At 47.7% G+C, this 18,057-nt stretch overlaps 1 protein-coding gene across 1 annotated transcript in view; it reads right to left on the bottom strand.

Annotated features, from left to right (window-relative positions):
• The window catches only part of ADRA1B (adrenoceptor alpha 1B), a 204,603-nt gene that overhangs the window by 184,628 nt on the left and 1,918 nt on the right, over positions 1-18,057 (bottom strand). The window lies entirely within an intron of this gene.

The raw sequence follows: 18,057 nt of genomic DNA on the forward strand, positions 1-18,057 counted from the left end.
CACTGGTACTTTCTCCAAGGCATCAAATCCTCTGTGACATCAAACTTGACCCCTTTCTTATATAAAGCCCTCCTTCTTTGGGGCAGCAAGCCCATCTTCTACTAGCCATGAAGCCAGCCTCCTCTGGGCATCAAAAACACATTCTCTACAGTAGGGGCCCAGAGCCTTTTCTGTAATAGGAGCTACTTATGTTTAACTCCTTCGACGCTCATGACAAGCTGAGCTCGTCATGAGCCACGGCGCTCCGGTGCTCATGACGAGCTCAGCTCGTCATGGCCCGTGGAACGCTTAGGTGCGGGGAGAATTCCCCTGCTGTGCTGAACGTTCCACGGGAGTCAATACACCTGTGACGAGCTGAGCTCGTCATGAGCACAGGAGCACTGTAGCTCATGACGAGCATGGGGACGTTGTGCGCGGCCCCCTCTCCCCCAGCACAGCGGGGGAATAACCCCCGCAGCGAGGGGGCTAATGAAACCATCCCGAGCTAGTAATATTATTAGATTTGTAATATTAATGTCCACAAGATTACACTAGTCGTATTCTATGCAAGATTACCGGCAGTGGTCACCTCAGTGCAGGTTTGCCAGCAGTTCAATGCATCAAGCAGTGTTGTACAAAGAAATATAAAAAAGTCTTTGTCAATTTGGAATGCCTTGAAATGGATACTACATCGCAGCCATATCTGCATTTCATCTGGCACTAAGGTAACATTAGTAATAAATCTCCAATGGCACATGGTTTGTCACTTAAATATCAGCTTTAAATATATTATTCTCAAGATAGGATTTAAATATATACACTTTTTCATCTCAGGGGCACACACTTCAATTTCGGTATACATATATTAATTTCAATATAGTAGACTGTACTGAATACTGGAGAGCTACTTACAGGTCGGTGGGGAGCTACCAGTAGCTCACCAGCTACTCATTTGGGAACCGTGCTCTACAGCAACAAACACACCTCCTACAGGCAATCAAGCCCACCTTCTCTGGGACATCAAGCCAACATCTACCCACATCTTCTGGGACATAAGCCCACCTCCTTCGAGTCATCAAGCCCACATATTGTGGAGCACCCTGCCTACTTCCCCAGGGGCATCAAGTCCATATCCTCGTTGGCATCAAGCCTACTCCTCCAGCCGTCAAGTTGACTTCCGCTGATGCACCAAACTCAGCCTCTTGGGACATCTAGCCCTCCTCCTCAGGGGTATCGAACCAGCTTCTTATGGGCCAGATTATTTGCAAACTATTGTGGTGAAATGCCTTCTGGCTCAATTAATGTTTGCATTGACTGTACACAAGCCACAAACCACATTTTCTCTAATGACTAAACATCCTACAATCTAAACAACATCTAATAAATAAACATTACACATTGCAAACTACCCAGCCGCGGTCGGTAGGGGAGTACCTACTGGGGCGGTAATGTGGGGAGTGGAGGGGGTGGGGCAGGGTGGGGGGTAGTAATGTATGGATAATGGAGGTTTGCAGGTAAGTAAACATATAAATAAATCAAACGAGTTTCGTTGCGTGCACTGCATCCCCAAATGCGATGCAGTGCGCGCAACGAAATTCTTTTTTTTAATGTATATGTTTACTTACCTGTAAAACTCTGTAATCTATAGAATACTACCCCCACCATGACCCTCCCACTCCCCACGTCACCGCCCCGGCAGGTACACCCACTACCAACCGCGGCTGCACTACCTCTAATGAATAAACATTTCACAATCCAAACTACCTCTAAAGAATAATCGTCCCACAGTAAACACTACCTTTAATTAATAAACATCCAAAACAAACTACTTCTGATTAATAAACATCTCACAACTCGAACAAACTCTAATAAATGAGCATCCCGTAATCCAAACATCGAATGAATAAACATTCCACAACCAACTCTACCTCTAATCAATAAACATCCAAAAAGAAATTACCTCTGATGCAATCCAAAAAACTCGAATAAATAAACAGCCACAATCCAACCTTCTACTAGATAACATCCCCAATCCGCACTACCTCTAATCAGTAAATATCCAAAACAAACTACCTCTGTTGAATAAATATCTCTCAATCCAAACAAACTCTAATAAATACGCAGCCCCCAATCCAAACCTCAAGCGAATAAACATCCCCAATCTGCACACATCATGCGATACACACTACTTCTAATCAGTAACATTAAGCAATCCAAACTTCCTCTAATGACCCATCCTTAGATCTGACTACATTCACAGCCTTTACAACTTTCCTCTGATGGGCAAACAACCCATAAAGCTTTAGTCTCCCTGCTCCAAAAGTATGTGATAACCCGGCCCCTGCTTGACTCCCAACTTCAAGAGATTGTGGAAAACCAGACGTTGCTACACTTTATCTGCAGTAGCAGGTAAACCCCCAGAAGGACTTGTCCGTGAGCTGTAGAAAGCCAGCTGGTAGGTACTCCAAGAGCTGTGGAAGTCCAGTAGCTGCTCAACTTTAACAGAAGCAGAATGTGAAATTCCAGCCACTGCCTGACGACAATGTCAAGAGCTGTGGAGACCCAGTGCTGCGTAATCGCAGCTCCAAGAGCTTTGGAAGCCCAGCTGCTGCATTACCACAACTTAAAGAGCTGTGGAAACCCAGCTGCTGCATTACCACAACTTAAGGAGCTTTGGAAACCCAGCTGCTGCATTGCCACAACTTAAGGAGCTGTGGAAACCCAGCTGCTGCATTACCACAACTTAAGGAGCTTTGGAAACCCAGCTGCTGCATTACCACAACTTAAGGAGCTGTGGAAACCCAGCTGCTGCATTACCACAACTTAAGGATCTGTGGAGACCCAGTGCTGCATAATCGCAGCTCCAAAAGCTTTGGAAGCCCAGCTGCTGCATTACCTCATCGTCCCTCCCTCGCTTCCCTTACTTACAAAATTGAGGCATCCCTGCCTCACCAGACAACCGTACCAACGTGATTTGTCACGTGGGGACTATATATAGCCCCCAGCCCCCTCATACCTCCCGTTTTTTTCTGTCTCACCATTGTGAGACGCGCATCCCACGAGCTGGCCGTTCTGCGGAGCTGCGGTCTTTTCTGCGGTTTGGGGGGCTTCTCCCTCACTTGCTGTTGCCTGCTGGGTCTGCCGGCGCCGACCTGAGGACCTGGTGTGCGCGAGCCTTCCCCACCACATTTCTAGAGATGCGGTGCACTTCTCAGCAGCTGGGCGGTTGGGTTCCGGGTGACGGAGTCACCGGCCCTGAGTGGCTGGGGCTGTGGTTCCGGTTCGGGTGACCGGAATGGGAGACGGCGGCTGGCGGATGCGCTGTGGCTTCTCGGCTGGCTGTTTCCGATGCTCCTTTACGGTAGGGGCCTCGTTTGAGGTTGTTTTTTATAAGTTTTTGTGTTTTTATGATTGGTTTCTGTTTCTACGGGCTTCTTCATTGGTTGCCTCGTGTATTTGTGAAACTATTGGTTGTCTCCCGGCTGGGGCTGTGTTGCACGTTATTTAGGGGCTTGCCTCGGCTGTTCTGCCCTGTCAGTTACATTATGGCTAAACGGACTTCTCAGCGCTTGAGAGTTTTGTCTTCCTCTGATGATGATGGTGAGGTGCCTGTCCCGGCTCGTCGGACCAGGTCCCAGGGTCCGATGGATTCTTCTGCCCTCCTGTCTGCTTCTGAGGTGCAGTCCATGATTGAGGCTGCTGTGTCTCGTGCTCTGGAGGCGAGAGGTGCTAAGACGAGGCGCAGGTCTTCTCGTGTTGCGGGGGGTCCGGTGGACTCTCCCTCTGAGGACTCCTCTTCTTCTTTGGACTCTGCCATGCCTTCTACGTCTTTGGGGAAGTTTGTGCGTAGGGAGGAGGTGCCTGCTATTCTCCAGCACATCAGGGAGAACTTGGGGTTTTCTCCTTTTGCCGCTCCCATGGGGTCTGAGGACATTTTTCCCCAATATGTTAAGCCTCCTGCCCTCGCTGCGCCCTTTCATGGCCGCATCAAAGACTTGATATCGGGGGAATGGCGGGACCTTGAGCGTGCCTCTGTTCCTCGCTTTTTACAGAAGCTTTATTCCCTGGAGGAGGGGGAGGTCTCTCTTCCTCACTCTGTGAAGGTGGATGCCATGTTGGCGGCTGGATGTAAGGGATCTCTGGGCATTGACTATTATCAGGAGAGGCTATCTTATAGACTTTGTCGCCGTTCCACCCGGCTGGGGCACCATACTTACTCCTATCCCCAAGTCTCCATCCAAGAGGGAGGCTCTGCTGGAGGGGGTTCGGGATCTTCTGTCGAAGAAGGCGATCGTTCCGGTCCCGCTGGCACAGCGAGGTCTGGCATGTTATTCCATTTTGTTTCTGGTCCAGGAGGTGTCAGGGGGATTCCGGCCGGTTCTGGACCTGAAGAGGGTGAATGGTTGGGTTCGGACCGTCCACTTCAAGATGGTGACTTTGCAGTCCATCATCCCGTTGGTGGGGGTCCGGGACTTCATGACGTCTATCGATTTACAGGACGCCTACCTTCACGTTCCTGTGGCTCGGACTCATCAGCAATTTCTTCATTTTGCAGTTGGCAGTTTCCACTTCCAGTTTGCGGTTTTGCCATTCGGGCTGAAGTCCGCCCCTCGGGTCTTCACCAAGCTCTGGGCCCCTTTGGTGGCCCTGGTCCACTGTCAGGGGATATTTTTGAATCCTTAGCTAGACGACTGGTTGGTTCATGCTCCCTCTTTCCATTTGACTCTCGATCACACAGAATTGGTGCTGGCCGTTTTGAGGGAGCACGGCTTTCTTGTCAATCTGGGCAAGTCGTTCCTTGTTCCATCCCGGGATTGTCTCTTCATTGGGGCCAGGTTTCGGACAGATTTGAGGGTGGTCACTCTGCCCGAGGCTCGGGTGGCCAAGATTCAGGCTCACATCCTGTCTCTTCTGTCCGGTCCGGTGCAGGTGGCGGCGCGTTGGCTACAGGTTCAGGGGGATATGGCAGCCACGGTATTTCTGGTTCCGTGGGCCAGATTTCATTTGCACACTCTGATGGCTCATGTTCTGGTGCATTGGTCTCCCCATTGCCTTCCCTTCTCTTCTCCGATCCCGGTTTCCCCTCAGATCAGGTCGTCTCTGGGTTGGTGGCTGGTTCGGGGTCATTTGCTGAAGGGTGTCTCTCTCTCTCCTCCGGCTCCGGTTGTGGTGACCACCGATGCCAGCCTCTCGGGATGGGGGGCCTGGCTGGGGGTTCATCAGTCCAGGGGCTTCTGGTCTCCCGCTCGGAGCGGGATGTCGTCGAACTGGAGGGAGTTGGAGGCAGTCCGTTTGGCTCTGTTGGCCTTCTCCCAGTTTCTGCAGGGTTCTGTGGTCCTGGTCAGAACGGACAACATCACTGCCATGGCTTACGTCAACAGGCAGGGGGGGACGAGGTCCTCTTCTCTAGCCCTAGTGGCGAGATGGTTGTTTGTTTGGGCGGAATCTCATCTGTTGGCGCTCTCGGCGATCCATATTCAGGGGGTGTCCAATTCCCGGGCGGATGCCGTCAGCAGGGCCATTCCATCTTCTGTGGGTTTCTGCCTTCGTCGGGAGTTGTTTGTGGCTCTGACGATGCGTTGGGGTGTTCCGGTGGTGGACCTCTTTGTGGATGTGGGAAATGCCTTGGTGTCCCGGTTTGTCTCCTGCTGTCGGGAGGGGTCGGCCTGGGCGGTGGATGCTCTCTCCTGCCCTTGGCCCCTCGGGCTTCTGTATGCGTTTCCTCCTTTCCCCCTTCTTCTCCGCTTCCTTCTACGGGTCCGGTCCTCTGGGGCTTCTGTGATTCTGGTGGCTCCGGCTTGGCCTCGTGCCTCCTGGTTTCCTCTCCTGGTGGAGTTGAGGTCGGAGGTGGAGTGGTTGCTGCCTCTGTCTCTTCCCCCTTTGGTCTTCCCGGCGTTACAACAGGATGTTCTGGGCCGGATGCGCTTGGCGGCTTGGAGGTTGAACGCTTAGGTCTTCTGCGACAAGGGGTTCCGGCAGGTTTGACCTCTACTCTGCGGGCGGCAAGGCGCGCTTCGACCAACAAGTCTTACCTGCGGCACTGGCGTTCTTTCAGTGGGTGGTGTCTTGTCAAAGGTTTGGACCCTACTTCCTCTTCTTTGTTTGAGGTGATGCTGTTTCTTCAGGAGGGTGCTTCCTTGGGCTTGAAGGTGTCTTCCCTTCGTTTGCAATGGGCTGCGATTAAGGCGTTTAGGAGCTCTTGGGGCAATCTCTCGGATTCTGAGGGGTTGGTCAGTCGCCTTTTTAAGGGTTTGGGTAATGTTCTTCCTACCCCTCGGAGGCATTTTCCACCTGGGATCTGTCTCTGGTCTTGGACGCCTTGATGTCATCTCCCTTTGAGCCGTTGCTTTCTGTGGATCTAGGCCTGTTGTCCTTCAAGACTTTCTTTTTGGTGGCCATTTCATCTGCTCGCCGCCTGGGTGAACTAGGTGCTCTTTCTTCCAAACACCCTTTTTGTCGGGTTTTTGAGGACAGGATCGTGTTGCGGCCGATTCTTTCCTTTCGTCCTAAAGTGGACTCTCAGTTCCACAGGGATCAGGAGTTGGTTCTTCCTTCCTTTTTTGATTCCCCGTCCTCGGAGTCTGAGGTGCGGCTTCACTCTTTGGATGTTAGGAGGGCTCTCCTGGTCTATTTGGAGCGGGTCGCTCCTTTCCGTCTCTCGGATTCCCTTTTTGTTAATTTTGGTCCTGTGAATCGGGGTTTGCATCCTTCTACTCCTTCCTTGAGTCGTTGGGTTCGTTCACTGATTTCTTTGGCATACAAAGAGGGGGGGCACTTTTCTCCTTTGGGGGTTCAGGGTTGTTCCACTCGCTCCATGGCTGCTTCCTGTGCGGAGGTCCAAGGGGCTTCCATTTCGGAGATCTGCCGGGCTGCCACCTGGGCTTCCCTGCCAGTGGCGTCACTAGGGTTGGCGTCACCCGGTGCGGGTTACTCATGGTGTCACCCCCTCACGACTTACCGCATGGACCTCCTCCGCTTCGAGTCCGCCAGTGGACACAGATGGCAAATAACGGGACCATACAGAATCCTTAGTAACGTTTGTAAATTTAGTTCCTATATTTACAAAGGCCAAAGTGAACCACCTACAAGTGAAGTGACGAGTTCAAGGAAAGGCCTGGCCTGCTCCCTGCCTTGAGCAATGAATCATGCAGCCGGCCATGTGCAACTGCAAGCACAATGCACCGCCCGGGTCAGGACTAGCTTAGGAGGCTGGAAGGGCAGGGCCGGACAGGGTCTTCTTTTTATTTATGAGTTTTTATATAGCGCAACTTTACCCAAAGGCGTCAGAGCACTTCACAATAGGAACAGTAATGAAACATGAGGAGAAAATTACAAGTGAACAAATTACAAAAGCAAACGCTAAGTTACAAGAGGCAAAAGTGACAATTGTGAGCAAACATAACACATGAAGTTGCAAACGGTGCATTACAGGAGGAAAAAGTGACATGTGTGCAGGTTACAAGTGCTTAAAAGATAAACTATGACTGAAGGCAGGTTTTGAATTTTCCAATCCCTGAATGTAAGAGCTTCACATCCACTGTCTGAATGCCAGATGCATTATCTACACGAGTAATTAAACTAATAATAGTGTATAAAAGCAGTTACTAATGCGTCTTTATTACTAAAGGAACACTTTTGTGAAAAATTTGAATAATGAAATACTGAGCAAAAAGCACTGTTTCTAAACTTATACCTTGCAGTTAGCATGCAATTCCTTAAAGATGGTTCATAATTCATTAAGGTATATTACAAAGGATAGTAACCTGGGACCTATCTCACTCAAGAATGTCTGCAATGAAAGCAGTAACTCGCTGAGCTTCCTACGTAAAATACAAATATGTGACCTGCATGGTGCATGCTTCACTTTGCAGCTGGGACATTAACTCTTTATACTTTGTATGAGTCAGGCGCAGGCCTGTAACTAGCCTGCACACAGATCTCGCCAGCAAGTGTATTCACCACCAAATTTATCTTACAATGCTTTGGAATTTGTTGGGTACACAAAGATCTCTGCACCAGGTGTCTAATCCCAATAATCTATTTTAAAGTGAAGTCTGCTCGAGAGAAAACAAAGTACAATTAGAAGAGGTATAATACTGCAATATATGGTAGACACTCAAGCACAAGAATAAACTTTACGTAGGCAATGGTAATGGTGGCACTTGTGCAAGTATCAAAAAGCAAACAAAATGCCATTACCGTAGTCCCGAGGACAGGCCTATTGTGACTGCCCAAGAAGGAAGAAAGCTTTGTTTAGCAGGCCTGGTGCACTGACTGCACTAGTAGACCCGCCCGAAGAAGGCCGTGTTTTCGTTTGTGCGAATGTGCCTGTGCGCCCAAGAAAAAAAAAGCATGTACTACTGAATCTGATTCAATTCATTTGTGTGCCACTGCACTGCCACATTTTTTAACTTATTTAGTTCATGATCATAGCTGCAAGGTTTCGGATTGCTATGTGTGACATTGTCAAATTTTCAGAGTAATTATGAGTGACATTACAACAACTATGAGTGACACTTTCTCGCGAGCAAAATCAAGCAATGAAGCCAAGGAAAACATTTAAATATCAGAAATTACCCCCATTTGAATAACGAGAAACCCTAAGAAGATCCTAAAACTTCTGTAAAACACCAGAAATCTGTCACTGCAAATGGACTAGCTGTAAACTTGATTATTTTAACAATATATAGATGCAGACTAGAATGCAAACACGGCTTGTGGATGTTACAAGGGTAATTATGCTTGTGTGTTGAAGAACTTTGTTCTTCACCACCTGTGTTGCTGGACAGCCGGAAGAACAACTATTAATAAAAAATCATCCTACCACAGGCACATTATGCCAACTCCTCACAACCACACCTCCATGCCCCCGTGTCTGGCAATCAATTATTAAAATGCTGCAGAGCATCAGTTTGGACTCCAGTCTGCTATCTTTACCACGTTGGGCCCAGGCCCGGCCGACTTAAGCCTCCCACAAAAGAATGTGACAGGCCCCATTCCTGGATCGCTTCTCAGCTGCATATATTACATTAAGTAGAGAGTATACAGCAGTATAACTCAGCTGACTCGACCCACCGCAGTACAGAAACGTGCATTTATTTATTTATTTATTTTTAGGGCACACAGAGGTGAAAGACAGGCCTGCCTGTTATTATTTCAAAAATACTAGACCAGTTTAAGCTTTACTTTCCACTTTTTAACTAACCCTAAATTAATTAAATTTTGACGAGCTGAGCCTTTACTGTGGATCACACCAGACGCACGGCGCAGCCAGCCTGTCAGTCACAGAGCTAGTACAGGGCGACTCTGCTGAAGTGAGGCAGGCGTTCGGGTCCAAGCTGCAAGAAAGTGAAGTTCTATTGTTGGACCGGGAGTGGGCACCACAGTGGACAACGGCTCAGCAACAGGTCTGCAATAATGAAATGCGATCTCATGAGTCTGAAATAATTAAATGAGATCTCATAATTTTATTTGCAGCGTGCGTGCTCGCCTCGTGTTAAATTTACACAGACTTGTTACCTAAGTCAGTGCCAGCAGCACCTCTGCAGCCTGGCATAAAGTAAAGTGAGAAACAGACAGTAACTAAACTTACTTGTCACTCTGGCAGACTCCCTGCAGCGCCCGCGATGCCTCTGATGCAGCGCGCCCTAGGCCATGATCAAGCTGACAGTCACTCCGTAAGTTGCGGTCGATGTCCCAACAAAGCTGGGACTGGGAGGAGTGTGGGTATAATTAATTCTTCTTTATTCTATGACGCACGCACTCTCGTCTCCTCCCTGGCGGGCGCGCCCGCCGTGACGCGTCAGAGCAGGAGCGCACAGCTGCGCGCGGGGGCTGTCCCAGGGTCGTCATTGGTAGCGCTAAAGATTGACGGCCCTGGGACCCACTCACAAACTGCTGGGTACGCCGCGCACATCTGCATCGCACCAGCAGTGACGATCATCACATGCACTGTTCCCTGCGTGCGTGGCGAAGTGCTGCTGCAGTGAGTGCACAGACACTTTGCACTGACTGCATGCAGTACAGTCACCAGTATTTTAATTTTTTGTAGGAAGGTGCGCAACTGCGCACAGCGCACACAGTGGCAGTTAACTAACTACATTGGTGCCACCCCAGATGGGGTGACACCCGGTGCGGCCCGCACCCCTCTAGTGATGCCACTGTTCCCTGCTGACCTTTGCCTCTCATTACAGGGTTGGACAGGCGGTTGACTCGGCTGATGTCTTTGGACACAGGGTTCTTTCCACTATGATTCCTGAATAGTGGTTTTTCCCTGGTCTTCTGTGTTTTTTAATAAACCTGTTTTTGCATACCTTCTTTGGTTGTCCTGTTTGGCTTTGTACATCTCAATTTTGTAAGGAAGGGAAGCGAGGGAGGGGCGATGAGATAATGCTTCAAATATTTACCGGCAATTGCATTACTCTGAGTCCTACTCCCTCGCTTCCCTTACTTACATCCCTCCCTCCCTCCCTGATGGTCCAGGCCAACCTTTTGGTATGGTTTCGATCTGTGTGGTATTACAGGAGGTATGAGGGGGCTGGGGGCTATGTATAGTCCCCATGTGACAAATCACGTGGGTACGGGTGTCTGGTGAGGCAGGGATGCCTCAATTTTGTAAGTATGGGAAGCGAGGGAGTAGGACTCAGAGTAATGCAATTACCGGTAAGTAATTGAAGCATTACCACAACTTAAGGAGCTGTGGAAAGCCAGCTGCTGCATTTCCACAACTTAAGGAGCTTTGGAGACCCAGCTGCTGCATTACCACAACTTAAGGAGCTTTGGAAACCCAGCTGCTGCATTGCCACAACTTAAGGAGCTGTGGAAACCCAGCTGCTGCATTACCACAACTTAAGGAGCTGTGGAAACCCAGCTGCTGCATTACCACAACTTAAGGAGCTGTGGAGACCCAGTGCTGCGTAATTGCAGCTCCAAGAGCTTCGGAAGCCCAGCTGCTGCATTACCACAACTTAAGGAACTGTGGAAACACAGCTGCTGCATTACCACAATTTAAGGAGAACTGTGGAAACCCACCCTCTGCTCGACCACAGGTGCAAGAGCTGTGGCCATTCAGCTCCTGTCTGTGATCCGACTACAAAAGCTGTAGAAACCTAATAACTATTACTCAGTCAGTCAAACTTAAAGCCAGATATAGCACTGAGCCCACCCTCCTCAAACGTGGGGATGACCTTTTATACTACAGCCACTGTTAACATCTTCACATGACGCCATATGCATCTTTATACTGCTTTTAATGAGTCGCACAAATCCAAGTGGACATGTGTCAAAAATGGCCTGCCGGGAAGTAAATTAATTATTTACTGTATTAGTCAATAACCATTTTAACAAAAAACAAAAAAAGATATTTTAATATTACAACTTTAAAGGGCAGATACGACAGAACTTTTTAGTTAAAAAAAAGTTGATGACCTTAAGTAAGTTAAAAGACACATTAACTGTAATCTGTTAAGATGTGGGCCCTTGCTACAGAAAATATATGTTATTCACTAATGGTAAATCTGTTTACCAATTAAGTACACACCCTTCATATTACAGTCAACCTGGCATAATTAGATTATAGCAAATACTTTCACAGCTAATTATAAAAATCTAACCAAATATGAACAAAAAGGATCCGTCAAGCCCAAGGCAGATGACTCTGAGGCAGCTTTTCCTGTTAGTAAAATATGGAATTTAATAAAATACAGCAAGGCGCTCTGTCTCAAGTCAAAGAGCCCTAGGAAACATAAAGTAAGTATGAAAACAATGTCATGCCTCAGGTGATTCGCCAACAATCTGTCCCTTTTTATTAGCTCCTATGACGTGTGCTTGCTGTAGTCAATACTTTTACTTGTTACAAAGAAAATCTGGCGTAGCTGCTGTGTACTTTAGGGAGCTCCACATAGAGTACAAATAATGTTGTGGTTGAAGGTGGGTGAATGCATCTAACAGTTAGAGCTTCTTTTGAGCTTATAACCTTATTCATTTCACCAATGGAATTGTTGAAGGGACTGCTTCTTTAGTATGTGCTAACGTCATTGGTCATGAGAACTATGTATCAGCCCATACCTCACTCAGTGTCTTTATGAATCAATTTCTTTTGGAAATTATTAGCCCAGTTGACCTGACAATTACAGCTCGATTGATTTAAGCCCAGATCTGTATACCGGGGGGAATGTATGACATTGTTCTGCATTGTATCCATCAATTGTTCTTTTTGCATTTGTCACCCCGAGTGGGACGGGTATGCCCAGACGTGGGTCCCGTGCTCTCCATGCCACTAGAGTCAAGCTATCCTGGCTGATGATTGCTATAAGCCCGAAACCGGTCCGAAACCGGTCCTAGGATGCTTGTTTCCAGGCCAGGGAGGACCTGGCCTGGCAGTTCGGGCTGGACTGTTCCCATTGGGCGCAGGGACAAGACTGATTTCGATATGGCTGGGTCAAAACTAAACTGGAATGGCATGGTGAGCAAAAAACTATGGGTTTAAGCCAGATCTCTGTACTGGGGTTAATGTATGACATTGTTCTGCATTCTGTCCATAAATGTTTCATTTTGCATGTATCCATAAGTGAAGCTCCTGCAGTTGATCGCACCCTAAACATAATAACGTCTGTGAATGTTCCCTACACTCACTGACTCAAACACTGGAAACGCTCACGAGTGATTAGCACGCTATACAATCAACATAACCTAACAATAGTGCAATTGCTCTTTTTAATGGTATTCAGTTTCATATTAATGGAGCCATTATACAAAGCCACTCCATATGTTTACTTGGGTGGTCGCTCATTAATGGTTTAGTGGAATGTTTAAGGCCTATACATAATTGCTAGACTCTAGATTGTAGGATTTTCAATAGCACTGTCCATTTTATCATGGCGGTAAGAATTAACCTCATTAATTAGGCTGCGTGTTGGATTCTACTGATTTTACTTCCAGTTTACCAGCGAACATTTTTATGGCCCTGCCCGAACTTCGGAACCGTTGTCTTTTGAGCAATTACTGTGATTGCTTCTTTGCATTGAAACAAGCCAATCAGGGTCTGATATCAGCACCAGATCATCAACATACAACACTAGTGACAGAATCCTTGGCCCCAGCCTTTGGGGAAAACACACAGTTTGTGTGAGATATTGGGTAAGGTAAGTACATACAGATTGCACAGTGTTTGGGCTAACGCACTGTGTTCATTTGAACCATCCACAGTGGAGATCGTTCTGTACTGCCTGTCGCCTCGACCTACGTGGACCCTTTCCTATTTTTTTTAGAGTGGAAATCCCACAGGAGGATCAACAAAGCTGGGTCAACCCAAAAGAATAGCAGGTTATACCTTATTAGTGTTTGAGACACATGGTCAAAAGCTGAAAAGTAATCCCCATAAGTGTAGAAAAAATTCTGACCCTTTGACTAGATACTTTCTGGCCAGAGTGGCTAATGCTGCCTTTCAGTGGTTTGACTCGGGTATCACACCTTCTGTGGTCGGCTTCCTTGATAGCCTGTGCCTCTCGCAGAATGCCTTCTGCTTTTGCCCGAGAGTCCAGTCTTTTGCGCTTTTCTTTCCATATTTATCTTTAATTCATCCTCACACCATTCGCCATTCAGGATTTCTATTCTGCCCTCATTTCTCTGCTCTCCCTGGTCAGTATTCCAAGTATACTGAAACTCGGCCTTTAATCAGAACTTGACAACCTCTAGTTTGCTAAATCCCCGGGAGAAGAGATAATCTAGAGTTTATGTTTCTACGGTCCTTGATTGCTTTTAGAACGTACCGGACTCGGTTTTTCATCATAATTTCTTTTCTATCAGAACCAGGTAGGAACCGTGGCACCCTTATAGATCACAAACTGGCGCTCTCTCCTCCAGATGAGGGGAGCTTTACCAGTTTTGTCTGTGTCAAGGCCTAAAGCAGTGTGGCGGTGAGCCTCCAGGTCGTTGGTTAGTACAGAAGAGAGGTGAAATGATTTTTCATTTCTAAAGAACTATACTAGTTTGCACCCTTGGTTTAACGAGACATTTCTGAGTTTTATAGTCTTTTGACCTTTTGTGCAGTGCCATAGACGTCAAATGTGAGAAACTATTAACAATCACCTGCACAGACTTCAGACCATCCAGAACTCCACTGGCCCCCCATCCACAAACGCAGCCAATTCAAACTCCTCACACACCCCTGCAAAGCCCTACACACCGCAGGACCTGCTTACCTCAATAGCTGCATACACCTTCACAACCCATTGAAACACCTATCCTTAGTCTCCCCCACCTCACCCCCTTTCATTCACAAATGCAAAACAAGAGGTCGCTCATTCTCTTACAAAGGACCCAAAACGTGAAACACCCTCCCACGACACAGCAGACCCTCCTCCTCGCTACTTGAGATTCGCTAGAAGCTGAAGACCTGACTGTTCGGATAGTACGATGGGGGTCACGTGCCTACAGCCCTGCTCAAGCGCCTAGATACCCTTGCGGGCGATTAGAGCGCTATATAAATCAACATAACATTACATAAAATAACATGCACTTAGTCAGGGAGTGTTTTAAAAAATGTGTCTGCTTTCATTCCTAAAACGGCCAGGACTACGCCAGGACGCCCCTTTGCTGGGGCATCTGTGCGCTCTATAAATCCGGATAACATAACAACATAACTACAGCGGCCAGGGACCAGGTCCGATCTCTGACGCCCCATCCTTGGGAAGTGCTCGTTGTTAAACTGTTCTGTTAGACTTTCTTGAAGTAGTTGGACTGTGAATGTCCAAATGTAGCTGCTGAGGCGGGTAGCGGGTCGTATCTGATTAACAGAGCCTGCTCACCACAACTTCCTCTAGCTGCACACACTAAGTTTAAAATCTTGACGCTCCATAATAAACGTACCCAAGGGAAGGACCCGCCATCTCAGAGCGGAACCCCGCTCCAAGCCCATGTTATCGCTACGTTCATCTATACTTTACTTGGAATCCTGAATTTTCCCAAACACAAATGGCGCTCTCTCACAAGGAAGGCACGTGCATTCCTTGTCACCGCTGACATCAGGATGACCTTGACCTTACCTTCTGAAAACAACTCAGGACATTCCTTTGTCGTCCCAGGACTGCGCGGACATTCCCCAACAAGGCATCACACACCCTTTGACCTGCCTGATGACATCACTGGGCAACCCTTCCACAGTTTATTATTTGCTTGTGAAGGTTAGGATTAGGGTGAGAAGTGTAAAGTATAGAAAGTAAACACGCTTCGTACACACCGGTGTACTCTCTGCTCCTGCCAGTGGTGCTGAAATAATTTCAGAGTGGGGGTGCTGCCATCAATGTTACATCACTGAAGCCATAGGTATTGTAGAAACTCCATGCGTCGCACAAAGTACAACTGTAGTAAATGAGCCACACTCATTCTGGAGAGTGGTAAAGTGGTGCTATGTAGCGAGTGATGCACTTTGGAGCACAGAGTCACAAATACATTACCAAAGCATTATGTGGGAGCACACGGCCATTTACAGACATAATTTTCATTGAAATGGGCACTACATTTGTGCAATTAAATTTACACAGGTTACAGATTTACTGATAAGCCCATATAGTGCACAAACGATAATGTGTGGAAAATGTGTTTCGGCAAATATTTATAATTTGCACATCACCAAGTTAAGAGTCTTGATTCTATTAAAATCATTGCCTCCATCCAACCTAACAATTAAAACAAAAATTGCTTGATTTATGCTTTCCTTGCTGCTGATACAGCCTGAAATATTTGTATAGTCTATTCCCGGGTATTTTAAATTTGGTGAGGTTATAAAAAAAATGGCATCACAAATTCTTTCTTTTCCCTGCAACTCAGCAAGATTGTCACCTAGATAAGTTTACAAAATCTTCTCAACTTGCAGTAAGAGAATGCTTTACTTTGCAGTCAGAGAAGGTAAATCTCCACTTTCAAAGAATAAGCAGCAATTTGTCAGAAGACAGACTGATTTTTGACCGGTCTTTAAAGCCCAGCAAATGAGACGAGATAAAAATAAAATGTAAAGGCACCTTTGTTGCTTATTCACCATCTGAACACCAGCATGTTTATTTTGGGGGTGCTGCATCAACCTGCCTATGCCTCTGGCCCTACCTAGCCCAGAAACAAAGGGATAGCAAGGAAAGCACCGGGGCTACTAGAGAGCCAGCCACGACGAGTAGAAGTGCTGCTAATAACATCACTGCTGGACTCAGCCCTTCACTGGATCACCTGAATCAATTACACTGAGTAAATGAGCAGTCATTCACTGACTACCTCACCCACTCATTTCTCACTTGCTTGCCCACTTACTAAGTCATTCACTTGGTCACTCATTCACTTGCCTGCCCACCCACCCAGTCATTCATTCAGTCACTTATTCGCTCACTTACTCACTACTTGCTTCTCCACTCACCCATTCACTTGGCCACTCATTCATTCACTCACTTTCCTGCCTACCCACCCATTCTTCTGGTCACTCACTCACTACTTGCTCGCCCACTCACCCAGTCATTCAATCGCCCACTCACTCACCCGGGTGCCCACTCACCCGGTCATTCACTCACGCATTCATTCATTCAGTCCCTTGCCCGCTCCTTCTTTCAGTCACTCACTTGCTCAACGGACTCCCTCATTCAAGTTCACTGATTCACTCGCCTGCTGCTCTTTAAAGTCACAGAACATGTGGCGTACATGTGCAACATCTTGAATGCCCGTGACTGTTATTTCAATGTGTGTTTGTTTTGTGGATGGTAAAAGATTGGTTTTACCATCCCATCTCAACAGTGATAGCTGGTCCCTCTTCAAACACTCAGGGTTTAACCCACCAGAGGGTCCGCAGGTGGAGGGATTTGGAGAAGGCGAGGGTGGGAGCATCAGAGCTACCCCAGCTTACCCAGTGGAGCTTTAACTAAAGGGGGCGGGTTGAGCGCCCTCGGGGAAGCACTGAAGAGCTGTCTTGGCTGATTTACACTTTGTGGTTTAAAATCATACTTTCAGCACCCCCAACTCTGAAATAGTTCAGTCTCCCCGGGCGTCACAGGCCACCGTTTTCTGCTAGTCTTAGTGTCTGTAGTAGATGTGCAGATTAAAGAAAGGGGGAGCGCCCCTACACTTGCATGTCACGTTGGATGTTGTAGTCTGAGGGACCCCTACGCTGTTCGCTGAACTCACCTTGGACTGTGTATTCTCGGGGGGCACCATTGATCTAACGTAGGATGTTGCATTCGAGGTGGGGGCACCCTACACTGAGCGCGATGTCACTCTGGATGTTGCCTACTATGAGGCACCCATCCCCTTACTGCTCAGGAGCTCTACTCTTGTTTAAGATCAGACGATGACTGCATGCAGTTCGGGCAGGCGCAGGGGTGCAACAGTGCTGAGAAAGCAAGGGTAACGCTGGAGACCGTACCATGTCGGGTAAGGGGCGGGAATATTAGCAGACCAGAGGAATTAGGGGGGTTCAATCTGCCATCAAAGGCTGCGATTTGGGGAGGACTGAATCCATCTCATTTTATTCTGCAGCAATCATCTATGCATTCATTCAAGCCTGCCCCGTACAGTTCTCCCGTACAGCTAGCACTCTGACCCCTACCCATTCGAGAGGCGGGTGGCACACCCACTTGAGTGGCGTCTCGCTCTTTCCTGTGTGTTCGTGCACCTGAACGAGGCGAGGAGAATCGCACAGAGGCATCTAACTCGGACTGGAAGCTCGCCTGACCTGAGCTTACCTGTCAGCACATTTATTCAGTCTCTCTGGGACAATTCGTTCGCTGTAAATGCATCTTGAGGGACAGTGAAGCTCGGAAACCGTTCTTGTGGCTTGCCCGAGCCGAGGAAAGTTCTGTACAAGGCGAGGCCGGGATAGCTTTTCAGTCTAAAACCCTGGCTGTGGAAGGGCACTGGGTTCACTTGAAGGACAGTTTCTCTGCTAGGAACATTCTATGTGAACTACAGAAATAAATATCTCCTGGAATAATACAGACAAAATAATGCAGCTTGCCAAAAAAGCCATCGGCATACCTTCTCACAAAAACATTAAATATTGGCATATTTACAATTCCTAATTCACAGCCGCAGGCAGGCACTTTG

The sequence above is a fragment of the Lissotriton vulgaris genome, chromosome 7 (assembly GCF_964263255.1).
Source record: "Lissotriton vulgaris chromosome 7, aLisVul1.2, whole genome shotgun sequence".
NCBI classification, from domain to species: domain Eukaryota; kingdom Metazoa; phylum Chordata; class Amphibia; order Caudata; family Salamandridae; genus Lissotriton; species Lissotriton vulgaris.